An 18,534-nucleotide genomic window follows, 5' to 3' on the forward strand; every position below is an offset into this window, starting at 1 on the left:
AACCTACTCATTAGTGATCGGAAGTAGGCCATTCAAAAAAAATGGTTTGTGGGGTCCCAAACAAACCAAGCATTTCAGCCACAAAAATTGGTAGTCCCTGTTGCTGAAGTGTTTAGTTTGTTAAACTGTGCATGTCCTTCATAAAAGTAGGTGGAAGGGCCCAAGGACAATTTCATCTTGCACCACTTTTCTACTTCGGATGTCAGCTGTCGGTGATCCGGTGCTGGTGTCCTGAGTGGTGTCGGGATTCCAGCGTTGGTCACCAGACCACCAGCATCCCTACAGCCAGCTAAACGCATCCCATTTTACCATGTCATTAGGGCCCTTTTCAGGGTTACCAGGCATATGCATTACTACTCCTCCTGGTTATTACCCGGCTACTATCCCATTCCCTACACCATGTAGTTTTGTTTAGGAGTGTTTCTGAGAAAACATCTCCAGATCTACTGCCTATCCATTTAAAATTTTTAGGCACATGAAGGAGGGAATTAAATTTGATGCAAAGGAAGCAATTTGCCTTCCTAGAGAAGTGTACAGAAAAACACGTGACTCCTGTGACTGGCTGATATTTGTGCAGCTGGGCATCCCAGCAGTAATTGTATAGACTCTCCAGAATAAGTATTCATAGTCTGTTGTACAGTATGTTCAGAAAAAGTGAGTTGTTAAAATCAAGAAGAAAAAACCCTGTAGGTGTTAATCCCACTTAAAATATTTTAGGATTTTTTTTCACAAAAATATCTGTTTTACAAATAAGTTAATTTGATATATTAGAACTATTTAGCTAAAATATTTATTTTGCATTTCACCTGTATGGCTACATCTACAGGAGGCCCTTATATTAGGTGATAATTGTCTGCCTGGACCGCACAGGGAGAGCTAGCTTTTATCATGTAGCTATGTCTGTGTGAACATTACATTGAGTCATTCCAGAGGACAAGTATTTTTTTTGGCTGCTCTGAATTGTGTTCTAAATGCTTTGTGATCTATGTGCTGGAGGAGGCGAAACTTTCCATTCCTTGAACTGAAACTCCGGCTTTCAACCTCAGCAGGAGATACTTGGAACAGGTTCAGAGAATTGTTGTTAAACAGCTTTAATGTTTTTTGTTATTGTTTTTTTTTAGCATATTTTATGTATTATACCAGTGTAATGACATGCTAATTCTTTCAGCGATTAAACATATCTCTCATCTGATCCTCTTCCCAATACAAATCCTCTTCCTTGGACTTGTTACCTCTTCTGGGCCTGATGTAAAGACCTGCATAAATAATCCCTTCAAGTACCACACTGTATATTTGCAATGCTATATTTAGAATAATACATTGTATATTATACATTTACCGAGTTGAATCATAACACAAAAGAAAAAGCTCTCTATTCTCGGATGTAGTTACATCCACCAGCACCTATCTCTAGATCAGACTCCCAGACTAGTTTAGCTCATCCTATTTCAGGGTCTGGGGGGTTAAAGTGGTTTGGGAATAAGTAATACCCCTTTCAGACTTGCAAAAATATCCAGGTCAGTGTGACCCGGGACACGTTCACAACATAGGAAGAGCCAGCGCTTGGAGATTAAGTTATCTTCAAGCACCTGCACTGCATCTGTGTGCAGTGGCATCACCGACCCCGCAATAAGCCGGGTCCTGCTGGAAGTCTGAAAGGGGTCTCTGCTGGGTCGCACCTGGGTTGGACTCGTGTACAAAATCCCGGGGCGACCTAGCTTTTGTAATCTGCAAGTGGTATTAGTTGGTGAACATGCAGACACAGATGTAAACTAATCCGTCAGCTCACCAAGTTGTCGCTGTCTCATTACAGCTCAAGGGGGGGTTGCAACATTTCAGCGCTAGAGTAGAGTGATTGGGCCAAATGTAATAGGTTCCAGACTCCCAGATCAGCTTTGCCTTTTAAAAAAGTGCTTACAATTCTGCACTGGAAAAGATTCATGTTTTTTTTTTTTTAATAGAGTATTTTTATTCAACACAATAGTTAACGATACAGACATTTCAGTGTATGCTGGGGGACACAATTGGCAGTATACAATATACCTCTCCAATCAAGATAAATACATAATAATCATTCCATGAAGATACAGTTCCAATTATTAGTTTTCTCCCCGATATATTTTTGTAAACACCCCAACTAGATGGGCCAGATATAGCCCACTACCCCCCTGAGAAAAACAAACAACAAAAAACAAACAAACAAACAAACAAAAAACCTATATAAGCAACACAAACCCGTCAAGCCTAGGCTTACACAATTGTGCGATGTGAGGTACAATAACAATATAAATAGAATAAGGGAGAGAAAAGACCGGCTCGGTGCCACGAGACCCAGAGAACGCACCACCGGCAGGGCTAATACGCCCTAAATCTGAAGGGCAAGGGATGAGTATGTAGAGTTGATCCAAGGGGACCATATTTTCTCGTACTTGGTAAGGGCATTATTTTTCATGTATATAGCGGTCCTTCAATACGGTGTCATTCACCAGAGCTTTAAATGTGGATACCGTAGGAGAGTGCAGAGCCATCCATGTCCGCGCAATACACACCTTGGCAAGGGCCCACATACTACGGGCATACATGCCCTCTCGCCCAGACCCAGAGTCAGGTCCGCCGCCCCCAAAATACAAAATCTCGGAGTCAGCATATCTCTTAATATCCCCGTATGTTCCAGAATCGACCCGACCCCCGCTTAAAATGCCTGCAAGGATGGACATTCCCACACAAGGTGCCAGAAGGATCCTCCAGCAGCCCCGCATTTGGGACAACTGGCAACACCCCCAGCCCCAAATCTGGTCAGTCTGTTCGGCGTCATATATGATCTATGCAGAATAAAGAGTTGTATCTGTTGGAACCGTAGTGAGTAGGTGACCTGGCTCGAGTTCCCCAGCGCAACCTCCCAATCCTCCACATCTATGGGGCCCAAGTCATGCTCCCAGCGCTCCCGAAGGTTCGAGAGCGGGTCTGCATGAATTATTGCAAGAAGGTACGAGTAAGTGAAGGAGATCACCTTGACTCGACCCAGTGACTGCAAAAAGGTCTTTATGGGGAAGGGGAGGAGCACCGGGGGGGAGTCCCCGAACTGCGACTGCAAGGCGTGCCTGAGCTGTAAAAATCTATAAAAGTAAGAGTTCGGGAGGCCAAACTCCTCCTTTAGTTGCTGAAAAGATTTCATTATGCCAGCGCTATACACAGTTGGGATATAGAATCTATGGAATACGGGGCCCACACCGCCCCACCCTCCAGAGACCCCAGCTCATGGAGTGATGTAGAGTGCCAAAGGGGAGTATCCGGGTCCATACTATCATACCCAAGCAGACCCTTCATAGCTAACCAGATTGTCATGACCTGGAACACAATCGGAGGCGAGAATCTGGAAACACTCCCTCCCACTAGAACCTGCACCGGGGAGAGATCCGGATAATAACACCGAAGAAACGACCAGTATAAACCAGCATCCTTCCCTCCTCGGAGCCAAATACCGATATGTGACAACTGGGCCACATAGTAATATAGTTGGAAGTGAGGCAAGGCCAAGCCACCATCAACTTTTTGTCTGGTAAGGGTATTTAATTTTATTCTGGGCCTTTTATTGGCCCAGATCAGAGACGTTAATATACTATTTAATTTCTTAAAGAAGGCCGGAAAGATGTACACAGGGGACTGCAAGAGTACATACAATAGTTTGGGCAAAACTACCATCTTAATGAGGCTAACCCTACCCGTCATTGTCAGCGGGAGTTTACACCAAGCTCTTGACTTGCGTACTATGAGCTGTACGAGTGGGTCAAGATTCAAGGGTATAAAGTCCGAGGGGTCGTTAGTAACCTGGATTCCAAGGTACTTAAACTGGCTTGTCCAGCATAGTGGCATGGAGAGCTTCAGGGCCTTGGGAGGAGAACCCATAATGGGCATTATAGACGATTTGGATCAGTTTATGCGGAGACCAGAAAAATCACCACATTTCTCTATGACCTGCAACACAATAGGTATATCCACAACATAATCGTGGAGGAATAACAACAGATCATCCGCATAAAGGGCTATTTTGTCCGTGCAGGGGCCCGTGTCTACTCCCCCAATGTCCGGGTGCGACCTAACCAAGCAAGCCAGAGGCTCGATGGCTATGGCAAACAAGGACGGGGAAAGGGGGCAACCTTGTCTGGTGCCTCGCGACAAAGAAAAGGGGGAAGAAATGTAGCCATTGACCGAGATCCTGGCGCGCTGACTTTGATATAGCAGTTTGATCCATCGTATAAAATTAGGGCCGAAGCCCATACATTTCATGACTCCCCACAGGTAGGACCATTCGACGCTGTCGAATGCCTTTGCTGCATCCAATGAAACCACTACTGCGTCCGAGGGGAAGTCATGAGGAACCTGCAAAATAGTGTATAGCCTGCGCAAATTAATGGATGTGGATTTCCCCGGCATGAAGCCGGATTGATCCGAATGTATTATAGATTTAATAACTAGGTTGAGCCGGACTGCTAGGGTCTTCGCCAGGATCTTGGCATCGGTAGGGATAAGTGAGATCGGCCTGTAGGACTCCAAGACTGTGGGATCCTTACCGGGCTTTGGGAGTACTATAATAATGGCTTCAGACATTGAGGGAGGAAGTTGATTAGTGGTTAATATATAAGCGTACATCTCATGCAACTTAGAGCCAAAGAACTGTATGTACTGTTTATACAGCTCAGTGGGAATACCGTCGCTTCCCGGGGACTTGCCATTGGGAGACATCTCCACCGCCGCTGTTACCTCCTCCAAAGTCAAGGGCGAGTCCAGAACATCTCTAGCCTCGGGGGAAAGTTTGGGGAGGGGAATATCGGTCAGATACCTGTCTAAGTCCTCCATGGAGCACGTCAGCTGAGTGTCATAAACCTCTTTAAAGTGTGAAAGGAACAGTTGCGCAATGTCAGGGGTGTTATTTACCGTGGAGCTGTCTGGACCAGACATCTGCACTATCGTAGTCCCAGGACGGTCATAATGCACCAAATGGGCCAGTAAGCTACCCGGCCTGTCCGCCTGCGTGTGGATGTTAGTGGCCCTAAACAACAGGGGGCGTGCATTTTTATCCAAAAGGTGAGCAAACCAAGCCTCCTGAGCTACCAGCCAACAAGCCTTTAACGCAGAGGTGCCCTCAGCCAAATAGCGGGTCTCTAGGTACCTGCATTCAACTTCAAGCTGCCTCTCCGCCGCCCTACACGCCATCTTGCGGGCAGCAATTTTGCCAATCAGTGTACCGCGTAAATAAGCTTTGAACGTATCCCACACAACCGGTGCCAGGGCAGAGCCCACATTATCCGCATAAAACCCCTCCCACTTGGACGTTAAATCTGGACATTCTCCCAGCTGGGCCAACCAGGACGGATGTAACCTCCAATATGACTGTCCCCTCCGGCACTCCCCATCCAGAGACACCAGCAGGGGTGAATGATCGGACACCCCCCGTGCCTCGTAATGAACATCGGTTATACTAGGTAAGAGCTCTGGTGAGACCAGGGCCAGGTCGATTCTGGAGAAGGAGCCGTACATACTGGAGAAGCATGAGTATTGCCGAAGCGTAGGGTACCGAGCCCTCCAGACATCCACCCATTGCATACTATGTAAAAAATCTGCAAACTTAGAGTTAGTTGTAGACGGGCCAACCCCCGCCCCGAGTCCCAAGAAGACCTCCATCTGTCCATAGAGACATCCAACACATTATTAAAGTCCCCCAGACAAATGACAGGGGTATGAGGGGAAGCAGCAATAAATGAGGTGGCCCTCTGTAGGACATCATATGAGAACGGGGGAGGAACATACACAGACAATAGGAAGAGATTACGGGAGTTCAATTTACATTCTAGGAACACAAACCTACCATATGGGTCCGTATTTACCTTGATCAACTCAAACTGTACAGTCCTTTTTATCATGACCGACACCCCTCGGGAAGAGGAGGAGTGAGAGGAATGATATGCCCACCCCACCCAAGGCCTGCGGAGCGACAGCAGTCTATTTCCCTCTAAATGAGTTTCACTCAGGCAAATAATGTCCGGGCCATACTTCCTAATCATTTTAAATGCGAGGGATCGCTTTACTTTATTATTAATGCCCCGGACATTCCACGCCAAGATTTTTAAGGCAGACATGGCAACCAGTGTACCGTCCTGGATGCGTCACTCATAGCTCCCACAATGCGAATGAGAAGTCCCATTATCAACGTTATTCGGGCGTCCACCTGCCCGTACAGCGTTCCACCCTTGAAACCATATTGTCCGCAGGCCCCGGGCCCCGAGCCAAACCCCCCTAAATAGCACAACATCACCTCACAATTTAACAAATAAATGTATAGAAGCCATAAAATTAAAAAAGGAAACGAAAAAATAACAGAGAAACAAACAACAGTCCCAGAACATCCCCCCTCCCCGTATACCTCCCCGAACTGTGGCATACACATATCCCTAACAGAACTCTATCCCTGGAGATCCGACAGCCTACGGCAGTGCTATGCGCGGCATACAGATCCACAAAACCCCCAATACCAAAACTTATGCATATATAACACTACACAGTAAAGTCCAGAACCACTAAAACATGAGGAAGCTCCCCAGACTTATACTTGCATACTGCAGGCCCATGCGGAAAGGAAACTTGGTGTCAGTCCGGAGCCAGCTGGCGGACACCTGGAGCGTATCTGTCCAGCCAGGCTGCCGCCTCCCTCGGAGAGTTGAAGAACTTGGTTTCCCCATCCGCCACCACACGCAGCCTAGAGGGGAACAGCATTGAATAGGAGAGATTCAGATCGCGAAGACGCCGCTTAATGGGCATAAACTGAGCCCGGTCTTTTTGGACGTCCGCTGCAAAGTCTGGAAATGTCAACACTAGGACACTGTTCCGAAAGGAGGGGGCCCTTCGCATGGCCCAGGCGCAAGACAGAGTCCAGATCTTTATAGTGCAAAAATTTGGCAATAAATGTCCGTGGCGGGGCGCCTGGGGGCAGAGGCCTGAAAGGTACCCGGTGAGCCCGCTCCACTGCGAACTGGGATGTAAAGGATTCAGGGCCATACGCCTCTTTCAGCCATGACTCCTGGAATTCCTCAGGATGTGCCCCTTCCTCCTTTTCTGGTAGGCCCACAAATCTCACATTATTTCTGCGAAGTCGGCCCTCCATATCCAGGAGTTTAGTTTGCAGCGTCGAGACTTGCTGTGTAACCGCAGATACAGACCGCTGCAGAGGGCCGCTGAGGTCCTCTAGATTAGAGACCCGCATCTCGGTTTCGCCCACTCTCTCCCGGACTCGCTGGACCTCCTGGCGCAACAATGATAAATCGCACTGCACCTTCTCCATTTTGTCCGACAGGCGTTGTTCGCTGGCCGCTATGGCCTCCAGGACTTGCTGAATGGAAGGAGCAGATGGCTGCATATTTGCACCCGAATCGGCACCGGCTGGGGGAGTTGGTCCTGTAGGAGGGGAGGGCTTAGGAGATGATTGCTTCGGCTGGGTAGCAGGCTTGCGGGCAAACTTCTCCAATTTAGCCGCGGCCGCGCTCTGGCCGCCCCTCACCATAGTATTAAGACCCAAGCTGAGCTCAAAGTCCTAATATTCAGTGGCAGGGAGTACAGTAGAGGATGATAAATGCAATATCAGCTGCACTCCAGGGCCCAGAACATCCAGCAGTAATACAGAAAGGGTATGGGGGACCAGCGGGCCTCAGTGGAATATATAGTGTAATATAGACTGGCAGTGATAGATGGGGCAGTATGATCCACCTCAGTTCCCTCAGCCCTGCACTCCCCTCAGAGACACAGCTTCTTGCAGGGAGGAAGTACACAGGAAGCTTCAGGCAAGATGGCCGCCGGGCCCACAGACTCTCCCCCCCTCCGACAATCTCACTGACCTCGGGCACCAGAGGAGTTGTAGTGTCCCTGTAAGGTATCCAGGGGGTACAGGAAGTGGGGCGCCGTACACCTCGGGCGCTGTGCGGTGTAATCGTCGCTGCGGATCCGCGCCCGCGACGGCCCGATGGAGCTCCGGAAATCGAGGCCGGGGATTCACTGGCGGCCTAGGCCCAAGTTGCGGGCGGCGGCGGCTGGCGCAAGCTGGGAACTCCTGCAGGGGCCCTCTGGTGATACCCGCTGCCTTCCCAGAGCTGGTAAACGGGGTTAGAGCCAGGAAGCTGCAGTAGATAGAGCCCAGGATGGTGACAGGATTTTTTGTCCAGGGAGCTCCTCAATCCTGCTGCCTACCCGCTTGCCGCCGTGGCCACGCCCCCCGGAAAAGAATCATGTTTAACTTGAAATACGGATAGTGTAATGGTTAGCATTGCTGCCTCACAGCACTGAGGTCATGGGTTAGACTCCCACCATGACCCAAATTGTGTGAAGTTTGTATATTCTCCCCTGATGTGAATGGATTCTCTGTACAGCGCTGCAGAATATGTGTGCGCTGTTTAAATAACTGGTAATAAATAAAGAAATAACATGACTACCGTGTTGGCAGTCTTAGGTCAACATTAATCTGTCCACATTCTCATTGTCAACAATCTGAATATCGACGACTTAACTACCTCCTGAAGCGGGGTAAGGTTTGGATATCCCTTAGTCAGTGTGCTATCACTGCAACTGACAGTCCCTAGGAGTCACATGGAACATACCCACTGATAGGGTCTAGATTGTGGCTGTGCTTACCCTGTTCTTGGACTCCAATTGGTGTACAGCGTATTGAGACGTAGGTGTAGCATTGTGAGATTTGGGTGTGTTGGGCGGAGTTTGTCAGACCTTTGGATGGGGTTTGTTAGGTGTCTCATTTCTACGAAAATAAATATATTGAGGTAAGGACTCATATCTTATATAAATGCTGCTACAAGCCCTTCCCTGGTGTTCATCCAAGTGTCCGAATTTGCAAGGACTGACGCTGAAATACAGCTGAGTGCGTCTTTAAATGCATCATCGGTTGCACCATCAAAACTTGCACCATCTCCATGGCAGGTACTGGAATTCCTCCATGTGTGCATTTAGAATAGTAACTGTACGAGCACAATTGGGACGCACGCGCAGTGAGACTTAAATGCATGTGCAGTATAAATAAATTGGTCAACTCCAACTCCATGAATATTGGCATTGGGTGCTACCATGGCTGAACTAGCCATCTGACACTTCTGGCAAATGCCAGAAGAGCTAATGGGCTAGTCTGGCCTAAAAGCCTGGCCGCATACAGAAGCACACGGGGTATGCCGTGAGACCACACCCCATAAGCAGTGACCATGCCTCCTTTTCTTTCATGCCACTGGAATGCCAGGGATCCTAGTTCAGGGGTGGCCAACCCGCGGCTCTTGAGCCGCATGCGGCTCTTTCATCCGCCGGATGCGGCTCAGCCGGCTCCTGGGCACCCCATCCCCCGTGCTGCTCACAGCGCCGGTCCGTGAGCCAATCAGAGCTCGCGGTCCAGCAGCTGCCGGTCCACGAGCTCTGATTGGCTCACGGACCGGCGCTGAGTTGAAGAGAGACACAGCCGCCGGAGAGTGAGGGGCAGGAGACGCGCACGCTGCGCTCTCCTCCCCTCACAGACGGCAGCAGCGCGGTGAGCAGCACGGGGAAGGGGGGGGTCATGTATATCTGGCACTGGGGGCATTGCTGGCACTGTGGGGACATGTATACCTGGCACTGGGGTCCTAGCTGGCACTGGGGAGACATGTATATCTGGCATTGGGGGGCATAGCTCGCACTGTTCTGGCACTGTGGGGGACATGTATATCTGGCACTGTGGGGACATGTATATCTGGCACTGTGGTGACATGTATATCTGGCACTGGGGGGCATATCTGGCACTGTGGGGACATATATATCTGGCACTTGGGGAACATGTATATCTGGCACTGGGGGGCATATCTGGCACTGTGGGGACATATATATCTGGCACTAGGGGCATAGCTCGCACTGTGGGGACATATATATCTGGCACTGTGGGGGCATATATATCTGGCACTGTGGGGACATGTATATCTGGCAGTGGGGGCATATCTGGCACTGTGGGGACATATATATCTGGCACTGTGGGGACATATATATCTGGCACTTGGGAGACATGTATATCTGGCACTGGGGGCATATCTGGCACTGTGGGGACATATATATCTGGCACTAGGGGCATAGCTGGCACTGTGGGGGCATATATATCTGGCACGGGGGCATAACTGGCACTGGGGGGACATGTATATCTGGCACTGGGGGCATATCTGGCACTGTGGGGACACTGCATTAGGGGCATAACTGGCACTTTGGGGACATATATATCTGGCACTAGGGGCATAGCTGGCACTGTGGGGACATGTATATCTGGCACTGTGGGGACATGTATATCTGGCACTGGGGGGCATATCTGGCACTGTTGGGACATATATATCTGGCACTTGGGGGCATATCTGGCACTGTGGGGACATATATATCTGGCACTAGGGGCATAGCTCGCACTGTGGGGGCATATATATCTGGCACTGTGGGGACATGTATATCTGGCACTGGGGGGCATATCTGGCACTGTGGGGACATATATATCTGGCACTGTGGGGACATATATATCTGGCACTTGGGAGACATGTATATCTGGCACTGGGGGGCATATCTGGCACTGTGGGGACATATATATCTGGCACTAGGGGCATAGCTGGCACTGTGGGGGCATATATATCTGGCACGGGGGCATAACTGGCACTGGGGGGACATGTATATCTGGCACTTGGGGGACATGTATATCTGGCACTGGGGGCAGAGCTGGCACTGTGTGGGGACATGTATATCTGGCACTGGGGGCATATCTGGCACTGTGGGGACACTGCATTGGGGGCATAGCTGGCACTTTGGGGACATATATATCTGGCACTAGGGGCATAGCTGGCACTGTGGGGACATATATATCTGGCACTGAGGGCATAGCTGGCACTGGGGGCATAGCTGGCACTAGGGGGACATGTATATCTGGCACTGGGGGGTTATATGTATCTGGCACTGTGAGGCATATATGTATCTGGCACTGGGGGGGCATATATGTATCTGGCACTTTGGGGACATATGTGTATGTGGCACTGTGGGGATATATGTTTCTGGCAGTGTGGAGGCACCCATTTTTTGACATTTTTATATGTATGTGGCACTGTACTGGGGCATTATATGTATTTGGCACTGTACAACATGACTAAAAACTGAGTTATGACACAAGGTCATACTCCTACAAACGTCATAACGAAAGGTGTGCACACAAAATGGGGTGTGGCTTTGTGAAAACTAGGCCACGCCCCCATTTTTGCACGCGCGCCTTCGGCGCGCGCATGATACTGACTCTTGCCCTTGACTACAGATCTTTTCTGGCTCTTTGCCTCTGACTGGCTGGCCACCCCCGTCCTAGTTCGTTCCTGGATGCCACTCAGATTGAGGCCCATAGGCTGAAAAACAAGGGTATTGTCATTGGAAAACTGAGGCAGGTGGGAGCATTAAGTGCATGCTCTGCAATAATGTGATAAGGAGGAACCATGATAACACAAACCTGCTAATTGCATTGCCAAGACTACAATCTCTATGTGAGTAGTATGTGTAGTGAGGGTTGGGAACAGTTTTATCACCAATGTCTGGTGCTGTCTGCAGGTTTTATAAAACCGAACTTTAACGCCTACAAGTCCATAAAATATCCTCATCCCCATAGTTTGAGAATTCTTATGGACCAATTAGCCATCAGGGGTTGTCATGTGATAACAACTCTTGTCAATGTGTGCAAATAGTGGTTAGATATATTTGACTCAGACCATTTACTGTATTTTTTATTTCTCATCTGCACGTATGTAACTAGTTTGGCAGTGTGTGCTGCTTGAAAGACTGTAGCCACTCAAACCATTATAATCCAGTGTCAGAGTATAAAGTGCCACCTCTAGCTTTAAAGTCCATTGTATTTTGCTTGTGATATTAGTGTACCAGACCTTTGCATATTCTCCTGTTGTGATACTGAGCTTGTGCTCTTGACCTCTGCTTGCACTCTCCTTCCTGAATCTGTGCTGGTGACTCTATTTTGGCTTGTCAGACCATGCTCCAGACTGTTTCTGGGCTTCCTTTCCATGCTTTCCTCAAAATTCCAGCTAGCGATAGAGGCAAATAAAGAGCCACGACTGCATGCTCCTGACAGCCAAGTGCATACTGTCAGTGGTGAAGACATGAGTGCTCCTTTATCTCTTTTGTCTTGACCCTTCCTAGTGACCGAATCTTCCTCATTTGCCTGAAGTGTGACTGTATACTGTATTCTGGCCCAAAAACTGGATTCTGCTTGGATCCCCCTCTCCTAAGGACATGCATCTACACTTAGGGACCCATTTATTAATTATTGTGTTTTAGACCCGATAATTAAAATTTCTTATTGCCGCTATTCACGCAATAAGAAATTCTTTACTGTCCAGATAGTAAAAGTAACATCCAGGGACAGAGGCTTCCAATAGGAGCCTGTCTCTGTGATGTGTAGAGTAAAATTAACACATTAACGATCACTTTATGCTGAGGGATCTACTGTACATGCACAGTCATCAGACAGCACATAGGTGAGTGGCTATTACCAGGGCGAGATCTGGAGGAGAGGAAGTCAATTGCCGGTTGTTGGGATCCCGGCGGTCAGGATACCAATGTCAGAATCCTGACACCTGATGAAATGCCGGTGGTCGGAATACTGACCGCTGCCCGAATACCGTCTGACGCCCAGAATCCCCAAGGGCGAATAGATTACTGTGGTGACCTAAGGTCGCCACCAAGCTCAAAGCTCACGAATACCGGCGGCGGGAATCCAGCTGCTGGTATTCCACCTGTCTGAATTCCGGCATTGGGATGCTGACCGACGGGAACCCAACAGCCAGCAGATCATACTGATCCCATCTTGAGGATCCCTCTCCCAATAAATTGTGTGATACTGTATGTATCCTGTAGGCTACAATGGCTAATGCCATCTTAAGATGGGGAAAGCTAACATGTGGCTGCTATTGTGATTGAAAACAGAGGAATCGAGTCTGAGATGGAAAAAGTTTTGGCAGTTCTTGCATCTTTTGCCACAGATGTGTCTGCGTTATGAAACGGTATGTCATACCAACACTTCACTTGGGCGGCCAGCACAGGGACTGACACTGTGCCAGTGCCAATCAGCAAGTGGCAGTGGGCATCTGTTTAAATTTGGCAGTGACTAGTGACATTTTGAATCTCTGCTTGCTGGAAACCAGTCATGGCTTGCAGACCAGCAGCCAATCAGGGACAGGCAGCTTCACTTAATTATCCCTCCCTATTCCACCAGGGATATCAGGCACTAGGCCCATGTTCGCAATCTGGCCTCAGGCCTGAGGTTAGGTGGGAAGATAGCCCATGCCTCTAGTAAGTGACCCTTGGCATTAGGTCAGGTCATTGTGTCATTATATTGATGTGGGTCAAAGTCTCTCCACATCCCTCGCTGTATATTCTAGATCCAAGTGGGCTAAAGGACCTCTGATGTCACAACCATGTGACCTGTGATGGCAGCAGGAGGGGCAAGATTGGCTCAGATTTAGAACATGGGACCCCTTCGGAATGTGTACCCTCACGGGCTCAATTTTCTCGCAACGCTTCAGGCAAGGTTGCCTACTTTGCTCACCACAGAATAATATTCCCAATAGATATCCATGTGGATAGTAACCTTGCCCCCCTGCCATCACAGATCACATGGTTGTGACATCAGAGGTTAGCCAGCTTGGAACTAGCATCTACCATGAGGGATGTGGTGAGACTTCTCCCTAATGTGTTTCTCACTGTGATGTGTGTGTGTTGGGGGGTATCATGTGGCAGCTCCCGTGGTGTAATATAGGTCTCAGAAAGAGGCTGCTCATGTGAGAGGGACTGCAGAAGGGCCTAGCTGTACTGACAATTCTGTATTATATGGCGGTAAGGAATGGTATGTGTATTATTTGGCGATCACTGTTGCTCTATGTATTGTACAGTATGCGGTTAGTGATGGTCTCTGTATTATATGGAGGTCACTGATGTGCTCTGTACTATTTGGCAGTCACTAATTTGCTCTATTATATTGCAGTCACTGATGCGCTCTGTATTATATGGTGGTCACTGATGCGCTCTATTATATGACAGTCACTGAGGCACTCTATTATATGGCGATCACTGTGATGTTCTCTGTGTTATGCAGTGATCAATGTAATGTTCTCTCCATTATAGCATGGCCACTTCAGGCCGGATTAAGAGAGTGGCGAAAGGGGCGGTCGTCCCGGGGCCCCCACACATTTGGGGCCCCCACACCCAGGAGCGTAGTAGTCTCCCCACTCCCGGCGGCTCAGCTGTTCATTAACAGCGCCACCGTGGAGGTGTTCCTTGCACAGCATTTCATAGACTCGCGGGATTTCAATGCAGCATCCCACAAGACTATGAAATGCTGTTCAAGGAACACCTCCTCGGCGGCGCTGTTAATAAACAGCTGAGCCGCTGGGACTGGGGAGACTACTACACTCCTGGGTGTGGGGGCATCGGCTGCTCCGTCGCTCACTGGACAGGTATCATGCGCACATGTGTCTGTGTGTGTGTTGTGTGTGTGTGTGTGTGTGTGTGTGTGTGTGTGTGTGTGTGTGTGTATGTGTGTAACATGGGTGTATGTGTAAGGGGTGCTCAGGGGTCTTTGTCATCTACTGTAGTGGGGGCCCCCACAACTTCATTGCCGGGGCCCCCACCAGGCTTAATCCGGCCATGGGCCACTGTAATGCTGTCTGCATTATATGGCGGTCACTACTCTGCTCTCTGCATTATATGGCGGACACTGCAATGTTCTCTGTATATTATGGTGGTCCTTGATGCTCTCTGAATTATATGGTGGTCACTGCAATGCTCTGTGGGAGAGGTATAGCAGTGCAGGCACAGCAGTGATACTTACCTTTGAGTCTTGGAGATGTCATGAGACAGTTTAGCCTTCAAGCTCCATTAAAACAGAAAGACACCCAATCAAAGAATAAATGTAGCAGGCACTAGCACCTGAATGTGACTGACTAAATATTGTTTTGCATTCAACCTATAAATATTTCCCTCATTACAATGTTGACATCTGTAGTAAAGCAAGTTGTGGGTGACTACTATCTGCTGTCATGGGGAGTGGGCTGGTGGGGGAACCAAACACACATTAGATAAACCAAGCTACATTGCAATGTACTGGTAGAAAAGCAAGGGCCACTTGCTTGTGTTCGCCCTCGAGGCTGAAAGTTGCCAGCCAGTCCCTGCTACTATCTACTGTGACAGGGGTTCGAGATCATCGAGATGTAACTGCCCTGGGTGACAAACAGTCTAGCTTCACTCCTGCCTGGCAAGGAAGAGCCTGAGACATATTAGAGGCCTTTTTATCAAGGTTTTTGGCCCTTTAATCATATGGAAACAAAAGTTTGTGCATGATTTATTTTTCTTTCCTATTTCATTTTCTGGTCTGTTTAGCACAGAAGATATCTGTGATAGTACAGAGTTTTGCAGTTGACTACGCCGGTAAATAGCCCTGAAATAAAGAAATAGTCCTGATCGCTGCAATATTAGGTAATAAAGAGTGATGATTATTACTGTGTAATGACTGTTATATAATTCAGGTTGGAAATAAATCCTTCTCTATCTCTCTTAGAGTCGATAAAGAGCATTGGAGTAAAAACAAACCGCCATAGAAAAAAGAATCTTAACTTCTTTATGGTACAAGGGGCAGGGGAAGGTAGAGTTGCAACGGGACAGAGATGTGAGACATGGTTGCTGATTACCTTTTCAGGTTGGCCTTTCCTGGTTCCTAGAAATACAAGGAGGAGGAGGAGGCAGAGGCGGCAGGCACCTCCACCTATTTACATAAACCCCCTTATTCTCCAAGACACCTTATATAACATGTTTCATCATCCTATACCTACTGCATGGTAACAATATTTGTAGAAACTGCACAAGTGTAATAAATTGCTCATAAATGGCATAATAACATACCAAAAACATGACGTAACCATGGTCATGTGTTCTAAGCTGATGTACATTGTCCCATGTTACTGCATAGCCTGTTACTAATTGTACTAGTAATGTACTTTCTCCAGAAAGATATAAAGAGATTATGAAAACCATTTTGTAACCCTACCCTCAATACCTTGAACGAGAGCTGTCTATGTATTCTATTAAGGATGGTTACCTAATAGCTGTGCCTCCACTCAAGCTATGTGTAGTATTTAACTACCGTTAAGGCTTGCTTGAGTAAGCCTGATCTCTATCCTTAGGGGATGATTCCCTTATATCATAGATATATTATCTAATATACCTGTCTCTTTCTTCCTGGATCTTCAGATCAACTTCCAGACGGACCAGACACACATGGAAAGTATAACACTTTAATGACCAGTACCAAATGGATTAAGTATACAATAACATTTCATCAATTACACATTCCCCTTTAAGTCATTAATCCATGCTAACCCCCGGTCAATTAGGCCTATACACAGTACCTGCATGCAATACAACAAATCCTTTTTCTTTTCAAGACACCCTTAGGTGTTAGAGTGACCCGGGTACTCTTAATATGATAGTGCACTATAAGGGCCCATAAACTTCCTAAAAATAACAGCAGTTAATACAGAATGTCTGACACTATGTTTTAGTATCAACTATCAGTTCTCCCTTCAGTTAAAGAGAAAGATGTTTGGCTCAGTCTACTTATGGTAGCGATTACTTTCTCCTATAAGGTTACTTATAGTTCCTCCTTGGAAGATAACAGAAAGTATCTATTTAGCTCATAGATAGTAACATCAACAGTTGATTACCAAGGAATCTGTATCCTTTCCTCAGTAAAAATGTTACCGTAGTTGTCCAGTATTAAACTAAACTCCTAAGAAGCTGGTATGATAAACCTTTGTTATGCTGCGTCCTTGTGTCCATTTGAAGTAGGTGATGCTTTCTATATTTCAGAGCCTATATAGCTTTTCGATTCCTGTATGCCTCAAATTATTGTTGTCTCTTAGGATGAGTCTATATTAAATATATCTGCAAGAGATGGTTTCTCTTATCATAGTCACAGCGAGCTCAAATCCTTTAACTTTAAAACTAATAGTCTCTTACGTGTCAGTCCTTCTTACGGGTTCACGAATATACATATAACACAGTTGTATTAAAGTGCCACAAGCTAGTCCTTGAATCGGGATGATAGTCTAATCCTTTGTGGCTAAGAGGCTTTAACATCCATCCAATGTCACTGTAGTATGGCTACCTTTAATGTCCTTGCCTCTAATTCTGCTAATTCAGGGGCATAAATACACACATTAGGTGGCAGCTTTAGGGTGTTACTTTCTATTTAGCGCTGCGGAACAATGTCTCTGGCTCTCCTTTGACTGATGTGATGCTGATATATGGGGGAGCTTTAAAACTATTTATGAAGCGTTAAACAGTTCAAGTTTCACTCCACTCCTCCTGTTACATATATATACCCAGTGCTTTCTACCTTCTCCTTAGCACTATGATTAAGCCATACATGGAACTGTAATTATAGGTCACTCTGACTACTGTGACCCATTACTATCCTCCTGCTTAATAGCCATTATTGCGGCCTAGCCCTGGAGTCCTTAGTCCCAATATGAAATTGACTATGTACAATAGTCACCTATGGCTTGCTGTGCTTAGTGTAGGGGTAATATAAATGGCTGGATTATGCACTCACACTTCTACGATCTAGTGATGCTGCTGCAGGATGCTCCCCCGACTCCTCCCTTACACTGACAGCCATACAGAATGGAGCCTCTGCTGCTGGTCCTGGCTTCTTTGTTGTGGCTGTCAGAGTCTGTGCCGGTAATAGGAGGAACCCTCTCTGTCTCCCTGTCATAGGTGCGCCCTTCCAATACTGCTGGGTGAGTTGACTAGCGCTGATGCCGGGTTCTGTGAACAGTGCTGAGTCTCAATGCTGCTGTCACCACCTTTACAGTAAGGAAGCCCTGTTCTGGCTACACACACTAAGCCCCCTCCGGCCGCCGCAATGTATACCGCTCAGCTCTAATGCGAGCGACGGCCGGAGCAGCAAAAAACTATGTCCTCTCACCAAGGGATATGCAGTCTCTCCCTCAGCTACACTCACAGCACCTCTCCACCCCTCTCTAGTAGTCACATGACCCACTCTGAGGTGATGCCCCGCCCACTGGCAATCACCCCACTAGGTGATTGACAGTTAGGAGCACAAGGACATTAACCCTTTAGATACACTGTGAAACCATAAAATAAGCCTTCATTGTATTCACCACCACATTTACATCAATGTACATACAATTACATATATGTGAACTGTATTATTTACCTCAAAACATGCATACAGTATTACAACATCCATTAACTTTTATATGAATAATATATATGCTTATACTCCATTTTAGTCACCATATTATAACTACCTCAGTATAAGTGTTGTTTAAACCCTAAATCAGGGTTACATTTTGATAGATTCAAAAAACAAAACCAATTGAAAAGATTGATTAGTTAACTACAGCTGACATCTGTATCTGACAGTGATCC

The sequence above is a fragment of the Pseudophryne corroboree genome, chromosome 4 (assembly GCF_028390025.1).
Source record: "Pseudophryne corroboree isolate aPseCor3 chromosome 4, aPseCor3.hap2, whole genome shotgun sequence".
NCBI classification, from domain to species: domain Eukaryota; kingdom Metazoa; phylum Chordata; class Amphibia; order Anura; family Myobatrachidae; genus Pseudophryne; species Pseudophryne corroboree.